The 27163-nt window shown below is 35.6% G+C and overlaps 1 pseudogene; it reads right to left on the reverse strand.

The window, feature by feature from the left end:
• Nucleotides 1–1531: 1531 nt before the first annotated feature.
• Nucleotides 1532–26844, reverse strand: LOC120073531 (threonine dehydratase biosynthetic, chloroplastic-like; annotated as a pseudogene).
• Between the last annotated feature and the right edge of the window lie 319 nt (nt 26845–27163).

Raw genomic sequence — 27163 nt, forward strand, 5'->3', positions numbered from 1 at the left:
GATTCTAAATTTTAAATCATATGGACCAACTTTTAACTTTATCCAAACCTAGGAACCAAACTTAGAATTTAACCTAATTTAATTTATAATACATTACATTGTACATATTTTAATTGAAAAAAAATGAATTGAATATATAACATGACAAACTATATTTCTAAATATTTTTATCTTTATTTAATATAATTTTGCATTTTAAAATTTAAAATTCAAATTTTGGATACAAAGAAAACATAAAAATGTATTCTTTCAAAATTTGTACAGTTTATATCACATAATTCAAAAAAGTTTTTTAGAAACAGAATTTAGATTGTTTGTTAAACATATATATATGTTGAACTAAATGAATCTGAAAACATATAACAGAATTCGGATTGCAAATCAAACAAGATCTTAAAAATTGAAACCAGATTGCTATATTTGTAATACCTTTATTGGTTTTACAATTTTTGTAAATATTTTCACCTACTCTGACATACAATATATATATATATATACACACACATAAATATAACATCTTTTTAACCTTTTTTTTTTGTCTTTCCCTCCCTTCTGATTCCCTCCTTTATTTACTTCCTTGTAGTTATAATATTAAATTTCTATCAAACATGTTAATATTTACATCAATATTTCAATATTTCTATGAGTTTGGTATCAATGTGATAGGTGAATCGACATTTCCATTATATTGTAGAAAAAAATTTCATGATACAATAAGCAATAAAATGTCACAAATGTAAATATAAAATAAATAATAGACATGTTAACAGATTTAAAAATCATAGAATGTTTATTTATTAATTTAAAGGGTCATGTTTTAAATGGCAAAATTGCAGTAAATATTTTTAAATATAACAAAATTTCACTATCTATCAATGTAGACAGTAATAAAAACTGATAGACATATATCATTGTCAGACACTGATAAATGTCTATCAATATCTATTAGTTTCTATTACGGATAGACAGTGACATTTTGCTATATTTGTAAATAAATTGACTCATTTTCCTATATTTAAAAACAACCTTAATTTAAATTTAAATTTCAAATTTATTGTTTTTATTATTTTTTTTTAAAATATCCATCCAAATCGATATTTCTATTGAAATTTTTGTAAAATTAGGACTTTGATATGTTCATCTACATCAACGTTTTAAACCTTGCTCGTAGTAATAACGGTTGGCTAATTTATTTCTCTCCTCATCCTCCAATAAATTTATAAACACAAATAAGTTACTGATATGATAAAGTACATAAATTGCAGAAACTAGAAATGCTGTATTTGGATACAAAATCAGAGTAATTTAATAAGCATATGGTTTTAGTAAACCATTTGCTTTATTTTATTTAAAACTATAAATAGATGTGACAATTATTATTCTTTCCCATACTTATGTGTGATCATGATACATTATTCCAAACCAAACAGAGAGAGCTTATTTTTCTCAATTATATGGTCTTCCTTGGATACTTTAGATGACTTTAATTCATACAACAAATGAAAGGAACCACAAGGATGATATTGTAATTTTACATGTATGTCAGAAGCTTGGATGCAAGATCATTATTAGCAACAGCAATGTAATCAAACCCAAGCTTCCTAGCACTTTCATTGAATTCAGCCATCTCTGATTCATGAACACGAAGTCCAATTAATGCATCTGCACTAATTATACCCTGCTCAAACACAACATATATATTTGATATACATTTATTGGCATGAATGCCATATATCAATACTTTAATAGTTAACAACATGTAGTTTTAATATTTATCGACTATCATTAGAAAACACCAATTTTTCGACACTTAAAATCGTCGAAACATGGTAAGAACTGCATCGGGAGATCCACTTCCGATAACGAACTAGTCATCGGAAGTTTGGTCGGGATATACCTATCGGGAAAACATCTTCCGACGTGACAATATAGACAGTCGGGAGTTAACATATCTACCGTCGCTTGATATACGGTGTCGGTAGTTCGAAACTCCCGAAGGATGTATAGACATCGTTGGAAGTTCATTTAAGAACTTTCTGACATTTTTCGTCAGGAGATAGTCTTTTTTTTTTTTAATTTGATCTGAATAACCTAAAATTTTGTAACATCATTAAGCAAATAAAAAATATTCACATAAGAAACAAAACAAACAAACAAAGTCAATAGTATTCTTTATTACACAAAAGAGAGACAAGTTGGCAAACTGGTCTACAAAAGAAAGATGTCTTGACTGATACATAGCAGAAATAACCCTCAACATCATCTCCAAACAACATCTCCAACAACATTTCCAACATTATCTCCAAACAGCATCCTACAAAACAAATAAAAATCATAAGGTGAATACTACAATCTTACAAAACAAAGAAAATCCTACAATTCTACAATCCTACAAAAGAAAGAAAATCCTATAATCCTGCAAAACAAAGAAAATTAACACACTTCCAAGGCTACATGTTCTCAACCTTAAACCTCTACAAACACACAAAAGCCAAATGTTGAACTCCAAAAGGAAGATAGTAATCTCAACCAATCCAACACAACATTCAAACTTCATAAACCTCCACAAACACACACAAAAACTCCACAAACACATAAAAACTCCACAAAACACATCAAAATTCAGTTGTTTGGCTACCATAATGTAGTGTTAGGAAATACCTCCTACTTCTACTACAGGAATAAGCAGAAAAATAACAGAGAATTAAAAGAAAGCAATAAAACTGAAAAACACAAGAATTTACGTGGAAAACTCCCGTTTCAGAGAAAAAAATACGACCCACTAGAAAGAAATCTACCATGTGAAAAATTGTTTCAATGACATAGAACAATTCTCTCCCCTATCCAAATTACAAGAGCACCCTATCAAAGCTTTTGACCAATCACACCCTTTTCCCACTTTCAAACTAGAGAATACATCAAGGGAATTTAACTAGAGCTAGCACACCCAAGCTTAAAGTATTTCTAACTAGGACAACTGAAAATCAAAGGCATGGACTTCTTTTATAAGCTTGAAACCCATGATTTCCTAAACCTTTTCGATGTAGGATAAGCCCATGATTTTCCTAAACCTTTTCAATGTAGGATAAACCCATGACTTTCCTAAATCCTTTTTATGGGGACAACTGCACTTCTAATATTTTGCCAAAAACACAACAAATTCCACCTTGGCAAGATATTTGAAGAATCCACAGCTTCTGCAACTTCTATTGTTTTCACCGATAATCATAATCCTCATCTCATAGAATTATAACTTCACCATAAATTGTAGACCATTCGGAATACCACCTCCCAAGATTTTCCTTTTTCGTCACACACCGATAAACCTTGCTGATATTTATGGTGCAACTTCCATCTACTTGACTCACCTGGAAGTCCTTCAGTCATCAATACAACTTCCACCACACACCTTGCATATCCGCCAACTCAATGCATGCATGTAAACTTGTGGAACTGCTAACATCACTTCCTCTACCATGGTAAAGTGGATATACCACGAGGATAAATTCCATCTTCTTCAAAAGAAGTCACTGTCTCCCTTGACGTGAAAGACACCGTCAGCATCTGATCCAAAGCCCTTTGACGAACTTGCTTTGTGTTTCATGTGTTCGGACTGTCTGCATGCCTAACAACCTATCTTCTGCTCGAAGACTCTCATTTTTAAACCTCTGTTGGAATCACCCTTGAACTACGTTGGAATACTATCACCGCTTCACTTGTACTTGTGTAATCCAAATTATATTAACACATTCTTGACTTGCACTTGCCACAAGCTGAAGTTGACCATTCTATCAAAATTTTCCACATCAAACTTTACCAAACTCATAAAGCTTGACATATCTACTTCTTTAGCAAAACAATAAATAGCAAACAACTCACACTATTTACAAAACATCACAGAGAATTCTTTTTTGATGTGGAAGGTCAGACAATGCTGCAACCACAGAGCATACTTAGAAATTCAAGAAACTACAATCCTGATGCTCTAATACCACTTGTTGGGAAATACGTCGCACTACTGCTATAGAAATAAGTAGAAAAATAAAAAATAAATTAAAAGAAATAAATAAAACTGGAAACACAAGAATTTACGTGGAAAACTCCCAACTCGGAGAAAAACCATGGCCCACCAGAAAAAAAAAACCACTATGTGAAAAATTGTTACAATCACATAGAACAATTCTCTACCCAATCCCAATTACAAGAGCACTCTCTCAAAGATTTTGACTACTTACACCCTTTTCCCACTCTCAAATTAGATAATACATCAAGGGAATTTAACTAGAGCTAGCATATCTAAACTTAATTCGAAGGTCCTTCTCTATATGATCGTATCATAGCTTCGATCATTTTTTCAATTCTTCCATCTGTCTTGCATAATCCCTTCTCATTTATTTTTGAACGTCTTCAAGTTCCTTAATCTTCGACTGAGACTGCTCAACATTGGCTTTTAGTTCCCCCACCTTCCTATCATGCACTTCTTGAGTAGATGAAGAACTCGATGAGCTGCTATCCCTCCTTGACTTAGGTTTAGGGCCCCAACCTAGACTTTTTACTAAAAAAAATATAATGAAAATCATGCTCAACAAGCAAACTAAACAAAACTCATTAATTAACATCGAAACAAATCTCAATATAAGCCACAAACACCTTATCAACAAAGCTATAGGAAAAGAAATTGGGGGAGGGTCAAAAGCACAATCATCTTTTACCAATATATCCTACCTACATATATATCCATCTAAACCAATATGTCTTACAAAAATCATCTAAACCAATATATTCTACCACAACCAATACTTCAATTCCAAGGTTACTTTTGAAGCCTTTATAAAAGGCCAAGAACAATTTTACAACTTTTGAAAGATGCGTTAGTTTGAAACAAAGAGCAAAGTTCATATTTTTTTTCTTTTTTGGTAATTGAGTCGAACTTAAACTACTTTGTTTCCAATTATCTAAAAATATTTTGTTTTTTGTATCCCACCTTACAAATTACTTGAAGATTATAAATAGACTATGGAAATGGAACAAGTAAGAGCTAATATTATAAATAGACTATGGTCAATTATAAATAGACTATGAACAAATAAGAAATGAAAATGGAACAAATAAGAACAAATAAGATTATAAATAGACTATTGTCAATTATTTTTCTAAAAGCTAATATAAAATTATTCAATTTTTCTTACCTAACATAAAAATTACTAAAATTTTAAGCAAATTACAACCTACCTAAGAGAGACGGATGATACCTTCAATTTAAAGATACAGAGTCAAGTTTAACTCACCAAGAGAGACGGATGATGGAGCAGCTGACGGAAGAATGGATGATAGATGACAGACCGATGACGGATGACGGAGTAGCTGACAGACGGACGACGAACTGCCTTCGATTTGGGATTTTCGCATCTATGTGCTAAGATTAAAAGAAGGAAGAAAGTAGATTTGAATGTGGGGCTGTGATTTTGGGGTTTTAAAAAGGAACTCCCAACGGGCTATCATAATTGATGGGAGTTCCTTCGTCAAGATTACCCCTCCCTTCCCACCTCCTGAGAGGCATGATGAGGCGTCGGGAGTGCTTTCAAAACTTTCGACGCACGAATAATCCGTCGGGAGTTCCTTCATGGAGAATGACCTGTTGTTCTCATCTCCCGACACCTGCTTTTGACGTCAGGAGTTCTTACCAACTGCCAACGAGTCAATTATGGTATTGAGAGTTGGGAGAGATCCTCTCACTATAAAAAAAAGAGGCTCTCTCGATGCCTAAAAACGCCGTCGGGAGAATGGCCGTCAAGAGATAGAACCTCTCTCGATGACGTAAGAGAAGCGTCTGGAGTTAGAACTAACTCCCGATGCCGTATACTTGCTGTCGAGAGATTGGGACAATCTCCCGACGATTGGCCACTGCCCATCGAGAGTTCAGAGAAATTTCGACGGACTATTTTACTCGTCGGGAGTTCCTAAGGAACTCCTGATGGATCTCCCGACGGCTATTGTGCGCCGTCGAGAGATCTATTATATAACATTTTCTTCAAGCCTTAGCCGCCACACACTCCTCCTTCTTCAAGTCGATAACAGCACCATCGAACGTCTTCTTCTTCTTCCTTCGTGCCTCACGCCTCACGCCTCACACCTCACGCCCAACGCCATTTTCAGCTATTGTTGAGCTCGTCGTCGACTAGCTTCGCCGCCCGTTCGACCAGCCCAGCTCCATCGTCTGTTCAACCTACTCTGCAACCCGTTTGACTTGCTCCGCAGCCACCGACAAGTACTTCATGAACCATTTTGTTTATTGAATATATGTGTTTTGATTGTTTTTGTGGCATAATCAAGATCAAAATCTAATATTTGTTTTGTTATTGTTTTGAATATACATATTAATTTTATTATTGTTATTGTTATTGAATATACGTATTAATTTTTTTATTGTTATTGTTATTGAATATGCATATTAATTTTGTTATTGTTATTGTTATTGAATATGCATATTAATTTTGTTATTGTTATTGTTATTGAATATGCATATTAATTTTGTTATTGAATATACATATTATGATTGAAAGTTTGCTTTAATTGTTTTGCGCCAGTGGTTGGAGGAAAAATTATGGTGCATTTTTGAACTTTGAAATTGTGTTGAAAATATTGTGATGCGTTTTGATTATACTCGTTTTGTCGTTGAATTTGGAGTTTTTGTATATTTATGAATGTTTATGAAATTCGAATGTGTTGTGGGGGGTGGGTCGAGATTGGATTAGATTGTTTTGGGGAGAAAGTTTGAGTTTTATGTGTGTTCGTTCTTGTTTATCAGTTTGAATATGTTGTGGGGGTGCGTAGAGTTCGGTTGTAATCATTTTGGAGTTGAATTTGTAGGTTTTTGTGTGTTTTTTGATGTTTGAGAGGTTTCATGTTTGTCGTGGGGGGTGGGTAGAGTTTGATTATACTCGTTTTGCTCGTTTTGTCGTTGAACTTGGAGTTTTTGTATGTTTATAAATGTTTATGATGTTCGAATGTATTGTGGGGGTTGGGTCAAGATTGGTTTAGATTGTTTTGGGGAGAAAATTTGAGTTTTATGTTCTTTTTTATGAGTTTGATTTAGATTGTTTATTTATGAAGTTTGGTTGGACGATTATGACATTTGTGGATGTTTTTGTTTATGAAGTTTGAACGTGTTGTGGATGTTTAAAGATTATGACATTTGGATTTTTTTTTATTGTAGGATGTTGTTTGGAGATGAGGTTGGACGATTGTTCAAGATGTTGTGTTCCAGACGTTGTTTTCTTTTATGTATTTATTGACATTGTTTTCATTTGATTTATTCCACGTATTTCTGAAAAAAAAATTCTTTTATTTAGTATCGACTTTGTTTTATTGTAGGATATTGTAACTTTTTGTTTATTTGTTATAGTATAGACTTCGTTTTCTTTGTTTTATTTATTATGTGAATCTGTTTGAGTTGATTAATGATGTTTTACAGGTTATTCAGATCAAATTGAAAACAATTACAAATTATAAATTAAAAAAATTTAAAAGCCAATATTCAACTAATGAAGGAACTCTTCACGAAGGAACTCTCCTACTATCTCGAACTCCCGACGTTCATAAAACAGGGCGTCGAAAATTGTTCGAGAACTCCCGACGCATGATTAGGGCGTTGGGAGTTCCTAGAAGAACTCTTAACGCCTTGTTTTATGCGTCGGGAGTTCATCTCCCGACGGATTTTTCCCAACCAAACTCTTGACGATCCATCTTTCGTCAGGAGAGGATCTCCTGACGCATTTTTCTCCCTTTTCCGACGATTTGTGGCGTTGGGAGAAGTGTGATTTCTTGTAGTGTCTCCCCCGACTGTCATTTTAGGCGTCTAAGAGTCTCTTTTTCTTGTAGTGAACGATAGTGAATTAAACTAATATTCCAGCATGGACTAAAAGCATCTAAGAATTGCAAGAGAGCTCCTAACCTTTATGGAAGAGTAAAACGATAGAAAACTTTATTTGGAACCTTTGATGGACCTCCCATTTGAAATAATTAAATAACCATGCTATAAATTTTCAAGCAAAAAAAAGAAAAAATCTATAATTTTTGCATATGTTAAAGTTATATGCCTTGAGGATATAATAACAATTACCATGTAACGCAAATGATCCTTAACGAGTTCATTCTTTGTGAGATCATAAGTTTCAAATGGTGAAGATTCTATTCCCTATTCATATCTCCAAGATCTGAAGCCACATCCATCCCAACACTATAAAAAAAACACACACACACAACTTAATTAATTAACAAATAGCACATCAACTTTAATAATTATTAACTATAAAGCACTATAGCATCCTTTGCAGAGTTGTATCTGTATTTAAATTCTGTGATGTTTCTTGATCCCACCTGTAAATTCAATTAGATCACATTGTAATCAATAAGGATCAACATTAAAACTTAATTAAAATAAGATTGAAATAATGAACAAACCAAGTAGATAATGTTGATCTTAAGCTTCCAGGTTTTCCAGGAAGTATAGTTGCAAAGGTAGCCTCAGTTTGATTACTAGAATCAGCATTATCAACAATTCTACCTAATTGATCAAAGTTTACTATTGCAACAACATTTACTCTTTTAATATTATTATATTTGCAATATGCTTTAGCTCCAGCAATGGCAAGAGCCCCTGTAGATTCCAAGATGCTCCTTCTATCCTCAAACATTTCCTATTATATGAACAACCAAACATGTTAAATCACCTATTGAGACCCAAATGCTTAAGTTTATGGTTGGTACAAATTTAGTTATATAAACATTTAAACTCTCTCCTTCACTCGTGGGATTGAGAATTTGTAAGAGAAATACAACAACAATTTAAAATCAATATTAATTATAGAGGAAATGACGTTACAAAGATTTGAATTTTGAACATAAGATCTCATGCTCTGATACAATGTTAAATCACCGATTGATTCAAAAGTTTAAACTAATGACTAATCGTGAAGCTAATGATATAAACACTTTAACACATAACAAAACTTAAAAATAAGATATTCAAAATGAACGTAGCTCAATCGGTATAGTGTTTGTACTATTATTTAGTTTGAAGTTAGCAGTTCGATTCTCTCACCTCATATATTGTCAAATAAAAAAAAATCACTTTTATCAATAATTATTATTGATTTTTTGTTAAGACTACAAAAAAAGGATACTTAGGTGTTGGTTAGTTTGCACCCAACTCTAGTAGTTGGTCAATTAGAATTTATCACGTGATAAATAATTTTATTATTTACAAAAATAAAATAATTGAATTCTTTTTTTCTCTTTTCTGTGTAATAAATAAGGACTTGAATGGGAGAATAGGTGCAACCTAGAATACCAAATCATTGTCCTAAATAGCTAAAAAAAAATTATATAACAATTGCAATGGACAAATAAAAAATGTACACATATAATTAGAACTATAGAATTTTAGATTATATTTAATTTAGAAATAAAAAAATAATAAAATAGTACATTCATCTATGTTTTTGAGACCATAGGAGTGGAATCAAGAAACCGAAAACTTGATTTTAGCACAATTTTGTAGGTGGTTTTAAAAAATCGAAACGAAAACAGAAACCTGAAACCATTTTCAAATGTTTTTATTATTAAAAAAAAACTGAAAACATCAAAACAGAAATGTTATCAAACAAACAAATACTTAGAAAATTTCACGAAAGGATTCGAAACCTAAAAACTTTTCTACCAATGACCTCTTTTTAAAAACTTTTCTACCAATGACCTCTTTTTAAAAACTTTTTTACCGCTGACCTTTTTTCCATGCAAAATTTCAAAATTACCCACAGTTTTTAAAAAGCCTTCAGATCGAACGGTGAACGCGTCTCTACGAATACTTTAAGCGAATATTTAGATATTACCAAACAATCGGATAGATATTACTAAGCGATCGGAGAGAGTACTAAGCGATCGTTAACTAACCACAATAGTTTTTATTAAGCGATCGTGTAGAGAGTACTAAGCGATCGTCTAGCTATCCACTATAATTTTTATTAAACGATTGTTTAGAGAATACTAAGCAATCATTTAGCTAACTGTTCCGCGATCGTTTAAATATCTATTATTTGATCGTTTAGCTAATACTAAGCGATCGTTTAGATAATACTAAGCGAGCGTTTAGATAATACTAAGCGAGCATTTAGATAATACTAAGCGATTGTTTAGCTAATACTAAGGGATCTATTAGGTTTTGTTATGCGATCGTTTAGATAATACTAAGCGATTGTTTAACTAATACTAAGCGATCGTTTAGATATCCATTACACCATCGTGTACTAATATATAAAGCGATCGTTTGGCTAATACTAAGCGATTGTTTAGGTTTTGTTATGCGATCGTTTAGATAATACTAAGCGATCGTTTAGCCAACTGTTACACGATCATTTAGTTTTCGTTTAGATAAATTTGTGCTAAATTTGTAGAATACAATTGGTGTTGTACAAAATATAATTGGTGCTAAAATTACATATTGTATAGTGTAAATTTGTACAAAATAATTGGTGTTGTACAGAAAAATCGAAGAGAAAGCGAAAATTACATATTGTTTAGTCTAGATGGGCCAGTGCCAGTTGTTATCAATATTTGTCTGCACATTTTCTTGTTATGTCCTGTCTGACCACATCATTGAAGGAACTCTTAAAGAAGAGCATCCATGAGTGCGTTCGGATCTTTTCGATTTCATTGTGACCAAAATACAACACATACATTCTAATAGATAGTTATGCAAATTAATACTAATTAGCGACATGCTTTAAACAATAAAACACAAGGGAAAGAGTTCTCATACCAGTTGAAGACTTTCTTCAAATGTTGAACTCAAAGTGGTGGAAGAACCTCTACACGCTGTATCCCCCAGCAAATGAATCGGCTGCGGTAGTGTCACATCCCGCTCTAGATTATCTTCTTAACCTGGATGGAATGGTGACTACAGCAGTTACCAACCATTTTTCTGGCACTTACTGCCTATCTAACCTGTTAAACATTCTTAAACCCTTAAAATGTACATATCATGAGTACACTGAATAATTAATTCAGAACTTACCACATTTACATTATAGGGTTTTGCAGCATTGTTCATACATGACTCTTACTATTTAGTGAGACCCCACTAGAATACTAATCACTAGACAGACACATGTGTACTAACTGAATATAGGTTTTCAATAAAGCTTCCTTCAACCTGACTCTTTAAGTGGTAGAGCAGCAGCAACGAACTTTTTTGGGAACTGACCGCTACCTGAAAGGAAAACATTTGAAAACATGAGCTAGAAGCCCAGTGAGTGACTAACATTTAAACATAACTTTCATACATAGAGTTCATATTTAAACTGAAGCTTTTACTGAACTACAAACTTGGCAACTATTATTCATGTCAACATTAACATCACACAACATTTCTTATTTTGCTAGACTATACCTTAGTCTATTTCTATAGAGTAGCCCTTTTGCTCACTCCTTATCATTCTTTACCGTAATACTACTTAACTGGGAAGAAACCCCTTTTGTTCTCTTCCAACAATCATGACTTGCTTTCTTAGTTGAGAGAGAATATTCTTTCAATCCCTCAACATCAATTCATGACTAAAATGGAGTGTTCTCGACACTATCAAACATAACTTTTCCTTAATTGTACAATTGTAGTTCGAGTACCGTCATACCTTAGGTACTATTGCTTAGATACCTTCTCCATGTCCTTCAATATCAAGCCATTCAAATTCTAGGATAAAGCTTCAATACCTTCGTCATGTACTTCAGTACTGAGCTATTCATACTTACTTGCATATTCTCATCTCTTAATAACTTAGTTGCCCAAACACATTTCTTACTAACGCATCCTTATGGTTATTGTAAAATATAGCGTAAACATAACATTAATGTGAGATGCGTTGTTACATAGCTATTTGAGAATAATTATCATGAATAGCTTTCAGTAAACATGCATTGCTAAACATTCACATGCTTAAGCAATTTACTTAAAACATTTAAAGCATTTAGAGTCACTCACAATCTTTGGCAATCTCCTTCATGAATATGCTTACTGTGTGTTGAACACTTAGCCAAATTCTTAGGCCTTAACTTGACTAGGCAGCAACCTCATTACCATGCGTCTAAGCCTTGCATCCATACATTGCATTAGGCATTCAAGCCTCCCATGTGTCCAAGCCTTCAGCTCACGCCTACTGCATATCGCATGGTCCAATGCATAGCAATCTTTGCGCCCACCACTCGGCTTATGCGCCCATCTGGTGGGACATCGACGCATGTCGGTCCATCCGATTGCACCTAGCACTCGGCTTTTGTGGCCATCTGGTGCCACATCGACGCATACCCTGTGCGTCCATCACTCGGCTGATGCGCCCATCTAGTGGCACATCGGCGTATGCCCGTTCATCCGATTGCGCCTAGCACTCGGCTTATGCGCCCATCTGGTGGCACATCGATGCATACCCCGTGTGTCCATCACTCTGCTTATGTGCTTATCTGGTGGCACATCGACGCATGCCCCGTGCGTCCATCACTCGGCTTATGTACCCACCACTACGCTTATGTGTTCATTTGGTGGCACATCGATGCTTGCCCCATGCGTCCATCCGATTACGCCCATCGTCCAACGTAACCTTGTGCTTATGGCTTCAATATGTGTTGCATGGTCTGATGCTTCTCAGTGCATCTTTGCGCCCATTCAACCTCCAACACATGCGTTCATCATCCTTGTCAAGCCCTTAAAGCTGCTTGCTTGCTTAACCCAAGCAACTACCTGCTTCTTCAAGATTCCGGATTTAATTTAGAATTTTAATAACTAATTTTTCAGGTCTTTTCTCAAGGAATTTCCTTCTACAAATTTTCTCTAAATTGTCTTAGCAAACTTAATTTAAGATTTCAGCCAGAATTCCTCGTGGTTGTGCCGGAATCCTTAAATTATCAAGACTGGCCCAACTTACCTGAGAATTCGACCTTTAGCCGAATTCTTCATACTTTAGTTCGATTATGCCAGAATCTCCCTTCGGCATATCAACCTCAACAACTAGACATGCTTAGGGTTTGAATGGCTCTGAAATACTTCATTTGCCCGAGTGAATTTCTCTAACCTTCTTCTTGAAGTCAGGCTTCTTCTTTTTAAACTAACAACTGTATGCTTTCCTTTTAACATCAGGCTGCCACCTCATGCTTAGAGGATAATGTCAAACCTGAGTATGACAGCTGGCTTAGTTGACCAATCTTCAAGATATCTTTCCCTCTTGGCTAACAATGCAAGGGTCAGCTCCCAGGCCAACGCTTGCAACCACATGGCCGCATACCTCCTTCTCAATGCATTGACCAATCTAGCTAATGCATAGCTCACCTAGAGGCTTTTGCGTCCCTCCTTTGGTCACATACTTCTAAGCCAACACATGTTCTAGCCCACGCATAGATCTTATCACATCAACCATGCATTAAGCCTTCCTCACTTCGTAGCATACACCAACGCATAGGCCGTATAGTGCCAACACCTAGGCTGCATAGCACCCACGCATAGGCTGCATAGCGCCAACTCATAGGCTGCATAACACTAACGCATAGGCTGCATACTTCGCGTCCTATGCATCCAACGCGTCCAACGTCACATGCCATCCATCGACGCACGCCATCCATCGATGCATGCCTCGCACCGTGTCATCACATGTCTTCGTACCACATGCCTTCGGCTACTTACCAACGCATCATAGCTTTCACTCATGTGTTCACCCTTGGTACCAACACATAGCTTATCCTTGCCCTCAACACTTAGCCTCTACAAGCCTTGATTGCTACATATGGAACCTCATGCTTTCACTCTTCTCTATCAACGCATGTCTACACTATGCTTCCATACTTAGCCAAATTTCCATTTGTTATATTATCTAAACTCACACATCTAAGTATTTCTAATACTTAGAATTTTCTTCCTCCATCTTCCTACTTTCTTTATCTTCTTTCTCAATTTTACTTAACATGCTTGTTACTTACTTTTGTAGGAAAATGGAGTACGGGGTTGACAGGTAGCACGATCATCTACACGAACGACAGCAACTCAAACAAGCATGAACAAGTGAACAGTTGGGACGACACCACCAGTTGGAGCCGTCAGTAATCTCAGAGTGAGAATCCAAAGTGTGGTATTTGGTGAATTTATTAGAGGTAAGAGAAAAGACAGATCATGTAGACGATAAGCAAGTGGGAGAGAAAGAGCTATCGTATAGTAGGGATGCTTATCGTTTAGACAAAGCTACACGATCGTGCAGGTTTTACTAAGCGATCGTTTAATAAAAGATAGACGATCGTTTAGAAAATGCGGCACGCTATTCGATCGTTTAGGAAAGCTAAGCGATCGTTTAGGGACATGTGTGCGATCATTTAGGCGCCAGTGTGCAATCGTTTAGACAATGAGCTACTATCGTATAGGCTCTCAAACTAGGCGATCGTTTATGTTTCCACACTGATTGCGAATTTTCGAACTTTTTGCAAATGAAACCAATTTTCATTTCATTCATCGGTTGCCATAACCGAATACGGCTGCTCCCACTTATGCACGATTGATATAATCATATTATATTCTTACCCTATAGTTTGACATCATATATCTACTATAGTAATTTCTCCTCCACTAGATATAAATCATATTTATATCTAATTTCCTCCAAAATTAATGCATCTTATACATTTAGTCAATTATATCATATATAATTAACCAGTCTAATTATATCATATATAATTGAACTCTCTCATGTCAATTTGAACATTTCAAAATGACCCAAATACTGATTCTCGACTTTATCCAAGCTATCTAGGGGACCTAATAGACCTATGGCTCGAAGCTCCAACGGTTCGTGAATAGCTGACTAAACTCTTTAGCCACGAGATCCACCATCTGTTAACTGCCAGACATTCCACTAAAGACCAACAACTAAACTCTTCTTACCACATATATATTTCTGTGTCCATCGGATATAACCAATCATGAGTACGATGACCCTTCACAGATGCTCGTAAGTACAACTGGGCCAATTTACCGTTTTGCCCCTGTAGTTACATCTCACTTCTTAAGTATCACTGATTCCTCTAATGAACAATACAACATAGTCCAACTATGTGTGAACACCTCTCGGGCCAAGAAAAGGTGTATGGCGCAACATCGTTCAAGCCTTGGAATCAACCTTTAAGGGAGTTATCTATCTAGTTGCCCCTGCTTCAGGGAAGGAGTGAATTCCATATTGTGTAGCTGAGTTCCTTGCTCCCAAATCAGACGAATCCCCAAAATGGTAGGTTTGAATCGGGGACCTGGCCACTCGCACTTATACAAATCAAAGGACCGCCCTAAATGGCAGGAGTTCCCACTCACTCAGAATTGATGATAACTGGCAGAAATGCCAATCATTATAAACCTTTTATTTAGAATTATGAGGGTTAACAAGTAGAAAATGCAGTGATAATACTTAGAATTTGTGAAAATTTGATTTTTGCGTCGATTAGCACCTAAATCCTTACTAACCCCAATATTATGCGTTACTCCATGCCAAAGTGTCTATTTTTGTAGCTATTGTAAGAATCAAACGCATGCGCTGGAAATAAGCAATTGCAATCAAACACGCTGAAGCTAGGCGACCGAAAAGACAAATGCATGCGCTGAAAGCCAAGTTACTGCAAAGACGAACGCATGCAGTGATCACATACATCTATCGCATGGAAGTTACGGTGATCGAATGCGTCCATCCCATGGAAGTTGCGGTGATCGAGAGAATGCAGTAATCACTTGGAGATTGCGCCATAGAGTGATAACCATAATAGAGAGGCGATCACAAGATGGGAAGAATGCGTTGATACTTCAGTTGAATCAAGCTTGGACGCATACCTTGGGAGTATCAACAAGATAAGATGATGTGACATTGCCCATACTGGGACAAAGGCAATAGTGAGACATAATGCAATCATGATAGCTGTCGGCGTTTAAACTCTATAAATAGCCCATTGGACTTTCATTTCAAGGCATTCGAACATCTTCCTCAAGGCAGAGGTTTGCTATCACAGATGAGAGCATGAGCGAGATTTTTAGTGAGAATTCTTCATCTCCACAAACCAGACCTAGTGATAACCAGAGCTTTCGTCGGAGATAGAGCTCGAGAGAGACATCTCCACCATTCATCCCTGGCACCACCAGCAACTTTGATGCAGATTCTTTCATTTCTCCTCTAACCTTTGTATTGTATTACATTTTAGCTTAAGATATTAAGACATTTTGTAATCAATGTATATCTCGATTCCTTCAATGCCACCTTCTTCATCATCTTTATCTTTATCATCGTTTACCTTCATCGTTTATTTATCAAAGGCGATCACATACTTAATCGTATAGCCTAGAGATATGACGCATGTAGCAACCCACCAAGAGGTGTGCGTTGTGCGAGTATAGTGAGTTAATCATCTTTGCTTGGTGAAAGGCTGTAGCAACGCTTGTCAATAAGTTGTTGCAATGCTCGTCTATAAGTTAATTAGCCACGTCTAACTGCCTGAGAAGGTAAGAGATGGAATGCACTAAAGTAAAGCATGTATTGTTCCTAGAGATAGGCACAATCTTATGCTCGACACAACCATACACTATAGAGATATAGTCTTGCGGATGACCACCGAGAGGTGTGCGATGCGTTAGTGTGATGAGCTAGATTACTCGAGCGATTTAAGATAATAAACATTACTATGCGTTAACAGTTGTTGTGTATTTACCAATTCTTATCGCAAGTTTTACATTGCTCAATCTGTTTAGTTAGAAGTAGAAGTAGTGTGTAATCCATTAAACTTCTTTTTTTTACTTTTATTCATCGTCTCAAACGTATTGCTTCACAAGCATTATTGAGTGACAAGTCCCTGTGTTCGACTTCAGATTACCCAAGAAACTTGCGTTCTCGTTATACTTGGCAAAAAGGCAAGAAAACTTGTGATAGAAACGCATGGTCATTGCATACTAGATTAACGCATTTTCATTCCAACGCATGACCTCCGACGCATGGGTATAAATGTATAACTTATGCCATGTATAATGTATGATTGCATTAAACCCCATCAATTATCCTCCAACAATTGAGGTCATGTTACCTATGGTCATTCTAGTGAAGTGAAGTCTCTGTCATGAACGGTGTTATATAACGAGATATTAACACTTCATGGTCAGGTATTATACAAACTCTTTGTATAGGATGCCCCTGCTCGTATTTCCCCTACACGAATGATCAGGATCAGACCATCTATGACAAGTCACAACACTTGTGACCATTCCACAAAGCGGGCCGCATCCAGCGTTACTAGGACAAGGTTTCCCTTCTATATCCATATACTATAGACCATTTTGGTTATCACTCAAAATATGATCCACTTGTATGTCACCACATACATGCTTAAGTTACATACAGATAACCAGGGATTTTATGTTTATTGGTTTGTGGTAAAGCAAATAAAACATAAAATTGAGCAAAAACAAGATGTGAAATAAATATCATATATTATACAACACAAGTGTTCGTACAAACTGTTTACAAACTACAGGACATGAAACTTTAAGACATCAACCCCAACAGTGTACACCTATGTATTTGTCATGGCTTCTCTCCATTTGAAGGTATTCTGACGGTTTGATGTCGACCTACACTTACTATCTTTTGTGGTGGTAGAATTGGTTCAAAATCTCCAACCCATTCTTGACTGTGTTGGACTGGGAAGATTGTTTCGGCGTAAGTAGCAAGCACACACTCAATTGTAAACCACTTTGCACATAATGTTTGAACATTAATGTTTCTTAGGGTCGCTGTAGATATTGCATGGGAGCATGGGATCTCGAGGCAATTAAACTCCATACTTATACATGTCCATGAACGAAGATCAACCAACAACGCCCCCCCCTTCCCCCCCAAATATCCATCGTCCACATTAATTATATGCATATCCACTAGAGAAACACAATATGTTCTAGACATCAATTCTGATTCCTTAAGAATACTCATTGCGTAATCAGTTACAATGTTTGTGAATGCCATTGTGTGTGTACGTCGGATATAGAACCAACCTTGTAGCCACTCGCGGATATGCTCTAATAGCTTTGTTATTGGTAGTTCTCGGGCATCTTTCAACACTCCATTTAGGCATTCTACTATATTTGTCGTCATCTTGTCATACCTACAATGGACTTTATAAACCTTTGCCCATCGTTGCAATCTAACCTCCTCAAGATAGGCCGTCACACCAGGATATTGATGGAGCTTAGCCCAATACATCTGAAATTCAGACATTCTATATGCTTTCGCTGCTAGGTAGAAATGTAGGATTATGTCCTTATTCTTGAATTTGTCTACCAAATTGTTCCGAACATGGTATATACATAGGGTATGAAATGCATCAAGGAATATCCTTGCAACCGCCTTTGCAATTTAGATGTGACGATCTAATATAATCACTTGATTGGGAATGTCTCCTATTAAAGCCTTCAAATGAGTCATGAACCAAGTCCATGATACATCGTTCTCACCATCTACAATACTGAAGGCTATAGGATATATGTTGTTATTTCCATCAATACACGTTGCTATTAACAACATACCTTTGTATTTCTCATGCAAATGGGTCCTATCAACAACGATTACTGGGTAGATGCAGTTTAGAAAATCCCTGACACACGGACCAAGTGCCATGAAGACGTACTTTAAGTACTGTCCGTCTTCTACTTCAACCTTAAATATGGTACCTGGATTTGCAAGCTTAAGTGCCTCGCCGTATGCCCTAACAACAACATATGATCCTTCTGGCGACCTTCGTGCATACACCAATCTGTAATCTTTAGCGCAATAAGCCCGTTCTTAGGTAATGTTCACTCCATATTCTCGTGGGCGTCCTCAATTATATCTCTTGGGCGGTAGGTTCGGCCAACTTGTTCATATTTAGACTTTATTAAGTGTCCAATAACCCAACTTTTTGCTTGTCGATGATTACCATTTCTCATTTCAAGAGAATATGTGTGTTCGCTAGGATATTTATTTACTTTGAAGGAATCATTTTCTTTCATTTTTTTGGCACGGACCCTCCACTTGCATTCCTTAACGATGGTATATAATTACTACTCATTACATATATTACTAAACAATCATTTATAATTTACTAAACGATCATGTATAAATTACTACACGATCGTTTATAATTTACTAAACGACACTTATTATGAAAGCGATATGAGAGAAGAAATTGTATATTGAATGAAGGGCTGAAAAAACTGTTGAAGGAAGAAGAAGTGTGGACAGAATTCGACGATGAAAGCTACGAGAGAATCGGAAGGACTGAGGAAATTTGAGAGAAAGTTATGAGATGAGAGAGACGTTCGATGACAGAAAGTAAGTAATGAGAGAGACGTTCCATTCTCTTCAGAATATTAGTTGGGAATAAATGTTTTGGTGGAATGTTGGTGGTGTATTGAATACACATTGAATGAAGGGCTGAGGAAATCGTAGAAGGAAGAAGAAAAATGTGGCGGTCTGAAGGCTTTTTAAAAATTAGGGATAATTTTGATATTTCGCATAGGAAAAAGGTCCGTGGTAGAAAAGTTTTTAGAAATAGGTCATTGGTAGAAAAAATTTTAGAAATAGGTCATTGGTAGAAAATTTTTTGGATTTTGGATCATTTTGTGAAAATTTCTCAAGTACTTATAAAATTTAGACGATCATGAATGCAAATAGGAAGATTTTAAAGTGTGTGCATGAAATATGGGACATGAAAAAGTTAAAACCTTTATTGTGGCAGCTATGTCGTCTTTATCAACAAGAACAATACCATCGACGAGTTCTTTACAAATGCGAAAATTCTCTTCCCCAACTTGCTTAACAGCCACACAGCCTGCAAAATTTCCCACATTTTCTAATCTTACTTCTTGGTCATTATGTAACGCAGATGCCATTGACTTTGCATCACTTGGCTCCACCCCAATCATCTTTATTTGTATCAATCGTATAATATATTAATTAGGATTATATAAAGGATTTGTTTGGAATGACTTTCCTAAACGTTTAAGAACATTTTTTCGTAGAGACAAAACTGAGATCACCTCCGACTAAACTAATTTGTAAAAAGAAGTGACACCCGCTAGAAGACCACTGCTCCCAACTGAGATAAAAATTGCATGTAATGGACCTTTCATTTGACATCCAATTTCCATCCCAATTGTAGCTTGGCCTATAATGACATCTTTTATCAAAAGAAGGTATGACTGCATGGTTCCGCTCTTCACTCAACTGTCTAGTATGTTTTTGTGCGTCATCAAACGTATCTCCAAATAAAACAACATTTCCTCCCAAATTTTGAATTGCCTTTATATATAAGAAAACATATCTTTTAAGTTAAAAGTTCATGAATTAAATTTGTAATTTAAGACGTAAAGAAATCAGTAGACCTTAATTGGAGGAGTTGAACCAGGCATAACAATGACAGACTGAGTTCTTAATTTTCCAGCAACCCAGTAACACCTTGAGCATGATTTCCAGCTGAGGCACAAATAATTCCTCTTTCCAGTTTTATTTACTTATTTATTTATTTTTTGGAAGATTGGCCATCATGTTATAAGGCTTGAACGAGTACACCTGCAAATTCCCATTAATATCAATCATAATTTTACAAATACTTTCCATATAAGAACAATAATTTCATCACCCCTTTAGTGAGTTTGATAGTTTTTTTTTTTTTTTTAATATACTTTTATCTCCCTAACTTTTCTTGGGTTTTGATTGCACATAAACTTTTGGTATTCTTTTAACTAGAAGTGAATTTTTTTTCTTCAACAAGTGAGGTATATTTGAAGACATGTTGCATCTATTAATACTTCGATAAATTTACAAGATTTTAAAATTTTTTATTGTTGTCGGATAAAAATCCCTTTTAGTAATTATTTAGTTTTTATCTTTTTATTTATTTTTGATAAATGAAGTCTATATATAAACAATACTTTCTTCATATGTATTGATTTCAATGTGTTTCGTAATTATTGACTATATTTTAGGAATGTTTTCAAAATCAAAATGCAAAAATTAAAAAATACAAAAAAAGAATTGTAGTTTAGAAAATAGTTTGTTTTTGTTTTTGGAAAATTTATTAAGACTTTAAATGCTTACCTAAGAAATACAAAACCCATGAGTAAGAAGAAAGTGTGTGTTGGGTTTTGTTTTGACTTTAGGCCCACGAAGAAAGGATATTAGCCCAAAGAAGAGAGGTTGGTAGAATGAAATGCTCACAGAGATCCACGCCTCTCAGCTGCCTCAACAATACATGGATGATTCTACTATCGACGATCAACGGGAAATGTTTGAAGCCGACCAAAAATTTATTTGGTAACAATTTCTTCTCTTTCTTTTCTCTCTAATTTCAGAAAAACTCTTTAACCCTCTCAGCTTACTTCTGTGTTCTTGCGTGAATTTACAGAGAATGAAGGATCAAATCACGCATGCAAATTGAAGAAGAAAAAGAGGAAGAGAAGATAAACAAAAGCATGTACGTGGTTCGATCTAATTCAAAGCCTACGTCCACGGGAAGGGTAGATGATCTTTATTGAAGTATTGTTCAGAGATAAGTTTTCTTTTACAGAATTTTTGTAGACTGAATGTAAAGATTGAAACAAAATAAATGTAATAACTATATATGTGAGTTTACAAGTCTGTTATGAAAACTGTTGTAAAGAAAACTAGTCGTTGAGGCTTTATTTGAGATTAATATCTTTCAATCTCCACCTTAATCTCAACTTTGAATAACTTCTCCCTTCCGAATCTAATCATTGTTTATCCTTTTTCAGGTAAAACAAAGTTGATCAGGTTAAGGCACTTGCTGAGCTTGAGCTTCGACACTGGCTTGGTAAGCATATCTTCTATGTTTTTTGAGGTATGAACTTTCAGGACTTCGACTTGACCTTTTTCAATTCTGTCTCTTACAAAATGATATTTGATGTCAATATGTTTTGTTCTAGAGTGATATTGTGGGTTTTTGGAAAGATGGATTGTACTTTGGTTATCACAGTAGATCTTAACTACTGTTTGTTTGATACCAAAGTCTTCCATCAAGCCCTTTAACCACAATGCCTCTTTTATTACTTCTGAAAGTGCCATGTATTCAGATTCGGTAGTGGATGATGTTGTTATTGACTGTAGATTAGCCTTCCAACTTAATAGATTAGGGTCATATAGGAAGAGATACCCTATTAGAGACATTCTCTTATCTTGATCCTCTACGAAATCTGAGTCTACATATCCATAGAGTTCAAGATCTGTTTGTTTAACACTCTGATAGATTAGTTTAGATTGCTTAGACCAAATTAGATATCTAAGAATCCATTTAGTAGCTTCCCAATTCCTTTTTCCTGGTTCTGACATAAATCTACTCACTAGAGTTGCACAATAGGACAATCAGGCCTAGTGAATGAGCTACATCAAACTTTCTACTGCCTGACTATAAGGAACCATTTGCATCTGATTTAAGTGTTCTAAGTCGGTTTCCTTAGGAGAATTAACTGAAGACAACTTAAAGTGTTGAGCAATAGGTATAGTTACAAATTTAGCATTAGACATATTAAACCTTCTGATCACTTTCTCACAGTAATTGGTTTGGCTAATGCTTAGGGTAAAGAAACTCCTGTCTCTGTCTATTTCAATCCCTAGGATCTTCTTAGACTGACCCATATCTTTCATGTAAAATTTTCTCTTTAGGAGATTTTTGACATGATTTAGATCTTCTTTAGTGGTCTCAGCTTGCAATATATCATCCACATAGAGAAGTAGGTACACCTTGTTCTTATAAGAGGTTGAGTTTACATAGATGCAAATATCATATGTGCTTTTCTGAAACCCAATACTTTCAATGTAGTCATTGAATCTTCTATACTAGTATCTAGGAGACTGTTTAAGACCATAAATGGACTTATTTAGAAGACAGTAAAGATCCTCTTTACCCTTTTCCACAAAACCTTTAGGCTGAACCATATAGATGACCTCATTTAAGTAACCATGTAAGAAGGTTGTTTTAACATCTAGCTAATCTAGTTCAAAATTGTATTGAGCAACCAGGGATAGTAAGAGTCTGATAGATGTTTCCTTAACTATTGGTGAAAAAATTTCAGAGTAGTCAATACCTACTTTGAGTGAAACCTTTGGCCACTAATCTTGCTTTGTACCTTGGCTTTTCATCCTTAGAAGAACCCTCCTTTAGTTTGTAGATCCACTTAGATGCTATTGCCTTGCATCCTTTAGGAAGAGAAGTTAGAGTCCAAGTGTCATTGACACTTAATGATTGCATTTCTTCACACATAGCTTCAATCCAGTTCCTAGCATCAGGGCAGCTTACTGCCTCCTCAAAATTAGCTGGTTCCTGCTTATCCCTTGCTAGAGAATATTGACTTAAATCAAGTTGTGTTTCAGTGGTTTCTACCTGTTGTTCTACAATATTCTCTTTTTCTTTTGAGTCATTAGGAGAGCCATGGTCTGTAGATTTGTTTTTTGGGGCCTCCACCTCAATCCTAGTTGTAGGGTTTTTAGGTATCTCATTTGTAGTTTTTTTCCTTTTGCATGAACATTTCCCTTTCTCTGAAGGTAACATCCCTATTGACTATAAACCTTTTCTCAGCAAAGTTCCACATCTTAAACCCCTTTACACCTTCAGTGAACCCAACAAACATACATTTCACAGCCATAGACTTTAGTTTCCCTGATTTTGATGTATATAACCAACACATCCAAATACTCTTAGGTTATCTAAGTTTGGAGGATGTTTTGTCCATTTTTCTTCAAGGGTTATAAAGTTTAGGGATGAATTTGGGCACTTATTTAAGGTGTAAACAACATAGCTAGTAGTTTCAGCCCAATACTTTTCACTGAGTGTAGCATCTGAGAGTAACATCTGATCTTTTCCATAATGGTCCTATTGAGTCTCTCTGCTACCCCATTCTGTTGGGGTGTATGCCTAACTGTCTTATGCCTGATTATGTCGAATTCCTTACAAAATTTATTAGACTCTTCACTACAAAACTCTAACCCATTATCTGTTCTTAGGTATTTAATTTCCTTAGAAGTTTGCTTCTCAATCATGAGTTTCCATTCTTTAAATTTATTAAACACTTGGTCTTCAGATTTAAGAAAGAAAACCTAACTTTTCCTTGAGAAGTCATCTATAAAAGAAAGTAAATAACTTGAATCACTTAGGCTAGGAGTTTGAGCTGGACCTCAAAGTTCTGAGTGAATGTAATCTAAAATTGCCTTAGTTGAATGGTGTGCTTTGGTAAAGCTGTGTCTAGTTGCTTTCCCCAAAACACAGTGTTCACAGAAAGTCAGCTTGTCTGAGATTCCTTTGGGTAGAATTCCCTATTTAGACAAAGCTTCCAACTCCTTGGCACTTATGTGAGACAGTCTTTTATGCCATACATAAGCTTCTGTCATGTCATTTAGTGTGGTTGCATATGCCCCTTTCATCATTTCAACACCTCTAGCTACAAACAAGTCATTGACTTTCTCCCCAACAAGAACTACCTTAGAATCTTTAAGGACCTTAAGGGTTCCATCCTTGCCTCTGTATTCACACTCTACTGCATCTAGCATTCCAAAGGAGATTAGGTTTCTCTTGAGAAGTGGGACATGTCTTACATTCCTCAGAAGTTTGATAGTCTCATCTTTGAGTTTCATGGAGACTGACTCAATGCCTTCAATTTTACAGCCTTGGTTGTTCCCCGTGTAAACCATTTTTCCATCTATCTCTTTGTAGGAGTTAAAGCAGGGTCTCATAGATGTCATATGGTAGGTGCATCTGGAATCCAAAACCCAATCATGCTTTCCAAGGGGGTTAACATAGGTGACCTTGTTAAGAGTTGAAGCTAAAGCATCAGAGTAGATGTAGGAGCTTTCTACTACAGAGGCTTCAGGCTGCTTGCCTTTAGATTCCTTTTCCTTTTCTTGATTTTTCTTTTTGAGGATAAAGCAATCTTTAATTAAATGCCCCTTTGTTTTGCAATATTTACACTTAATTTTGTGCTTTGGCTTGTTTTCATCTGTATGTGGTTGTTTTCTGTCCTTAGATTGATTTGGTTTGAAACTTCCTTTTACAAACAGTTCTTCTCCATTCGGTTGTTCCTTCTTAGCTATTGCAACTCAAGTTCCCTAGTTCTTAGGGCAGATATTATTGCATTGGTAGATATACTATCCCTTCCATACTTCAAAGCATTTTTAATTTTCCTATAAGATTCAGGTAGGGAATTTAGAAGTACATATGCTTCGTTCTCATCTCCTATTTTCTCCCCAAGATTCTTAAGTTCAGCAATAATCTTTTTGAACTCATCTAGATTAACAGAAAGAGTCTTTGATGAATCCATTTTAAAGGTGAGAAATTTCTCCCTAATATACATTTTATTAGGAAGATCTCTAGTGGCATATAAGTCTTCCAACTTTGTCCAAATCCTATAGCCAGTTTCCTGATCAATAACTTTCCTCAAAACATTATCACTAAGGTTTAGGACTAACGTACCATAGGCTGCCAGCTCCCAACCTTCTTTTTCTTGAGCTGTCATAATGTTTGGGAGAGTGAATGGATCCATTAGGGCCTTGTGAGCCTTTTGCTGACTGAGAATGACTCTGATTTTTTCCTTCTAGAGACCAAAATCCCTTTTACCATCAAATTTCTCTACCTCATACCTTGCTACTGCCATTTTGTGTGAATCTTGTGATCTTGATAGTTCAAGAATTGAAATCTTTAAACGTCTTTCACTCTGATACCAGATTGTTGGGTTTTGTTTTAACTTCAGGCCCACGAAGAGAGGATATCAACCCAAAGAAGAGAGGTTGGTAGAATGAAAGGCTCATAGAGAGCCACGCCTCTCAGTTGCCTCAACAACACGTGGATGACTCCACTATCGACGATAAGTGGGACCAAAAATTCATTTGGTAATAACTTCTTCTCTTTCTTTTCTCTCTAATTTAAGAAAAACTCTCTAACCCTCTCAGTCTTACTTCTGTGTTCTTGCGTGAATTTACAGAGAATGAAGGATCAAATCACGCATGCAAATTGAAGAAGAGAGAGAGGAAGAGAAGATGAACAAAAGCATGTACGTGGTTCGGCCTAATTCAAAGCCTACGTCCACGGGATGGGTAGATGATCTTTATTGAAGTGTTGTTTAGAGATAAATTTTCTTTTACAGAATTTTTGTAGATTAAATGTAAAGATTGAAATAAAATAAATGTAACAACTATATATATGAATTTACAAATCTGTATGAAAACTGTTGTAAAAAAAACTAGCCGTTGAGACTTTATTTGAGATTAATATCTTCTATGTAAGAAAATATGCACTATTTTCAAAACCTAAATAGGCCTAAATTTGTAAATAAGTTTTACTATTATATAATAATAGTGATATATGTATATTACCAAATCTGAGTCTTCGCTCTTGAGCCAGAGATTAACTCCCCAGCCATTGGACAAGTTGGATGCAAAATGGAATGGGGATTTAGAAGTGACATCGTAATCCTTAGAACTCAAATTTTGGTCAAATATTCCCTCTGTTTTGTGTCATAGTAACCTCCGGGCATTTTGGAACGGCGCCCAGCTCCCCAAACGCTGCAGCTCCTTCCATGACAGAACCAGAATCTTAACCAGTCTCATTATTTGGACCCACAAACTCTGCAGCCTTATTATAATTTTGATCCCTTGTGTGGCATTCCCATGGGTTTTGGAATTGATGACGGCCGCCATGGCTCTTCCCTTGTCTGTTGTTCCCATTGGCTTTGGAAATGATGACGGCGCACATGGTCCGGCCTTTGCCTTGGGTGTTCTCGTTACCAATACGAGGCCATTACTATTGACTCTGTTTTTTGTTCTGAATAATTATTAATAATAATAACAATTCAAGCTTTTCTTGGTGCTTAAAATAAAAATGTGTGGGTTTAGATGGAAATGCATCTCAGTCGGTGTGATTGCTATTTTTGGCAAATAATAATACAATAAAGAGATTTTCATAAAGAGAAAAGAATAATACTTGTCTACTCCTTCAACGTACGGCAAATCATCCATTTTTCTTTTTCTTTTATTCAGAAATTAGATTTTTATTTAAATAATTTAAGCATAAT

Source organism: Benincasa hispida, chromosome 3 (assembly GCF_027475165.1).
Source record: "Benincasa hispida cultivar pf3 chromosome 3, pf3_genome.v1.1, whole genome shotgun sequence".
NCBI classification, from domain to species: Eukaryota; Viridiplantae; Streptophyta; class Magnoliopsida; order Cucurbitales; family Cucurbitaceae; genus Benincasa; species Benincasa hispida.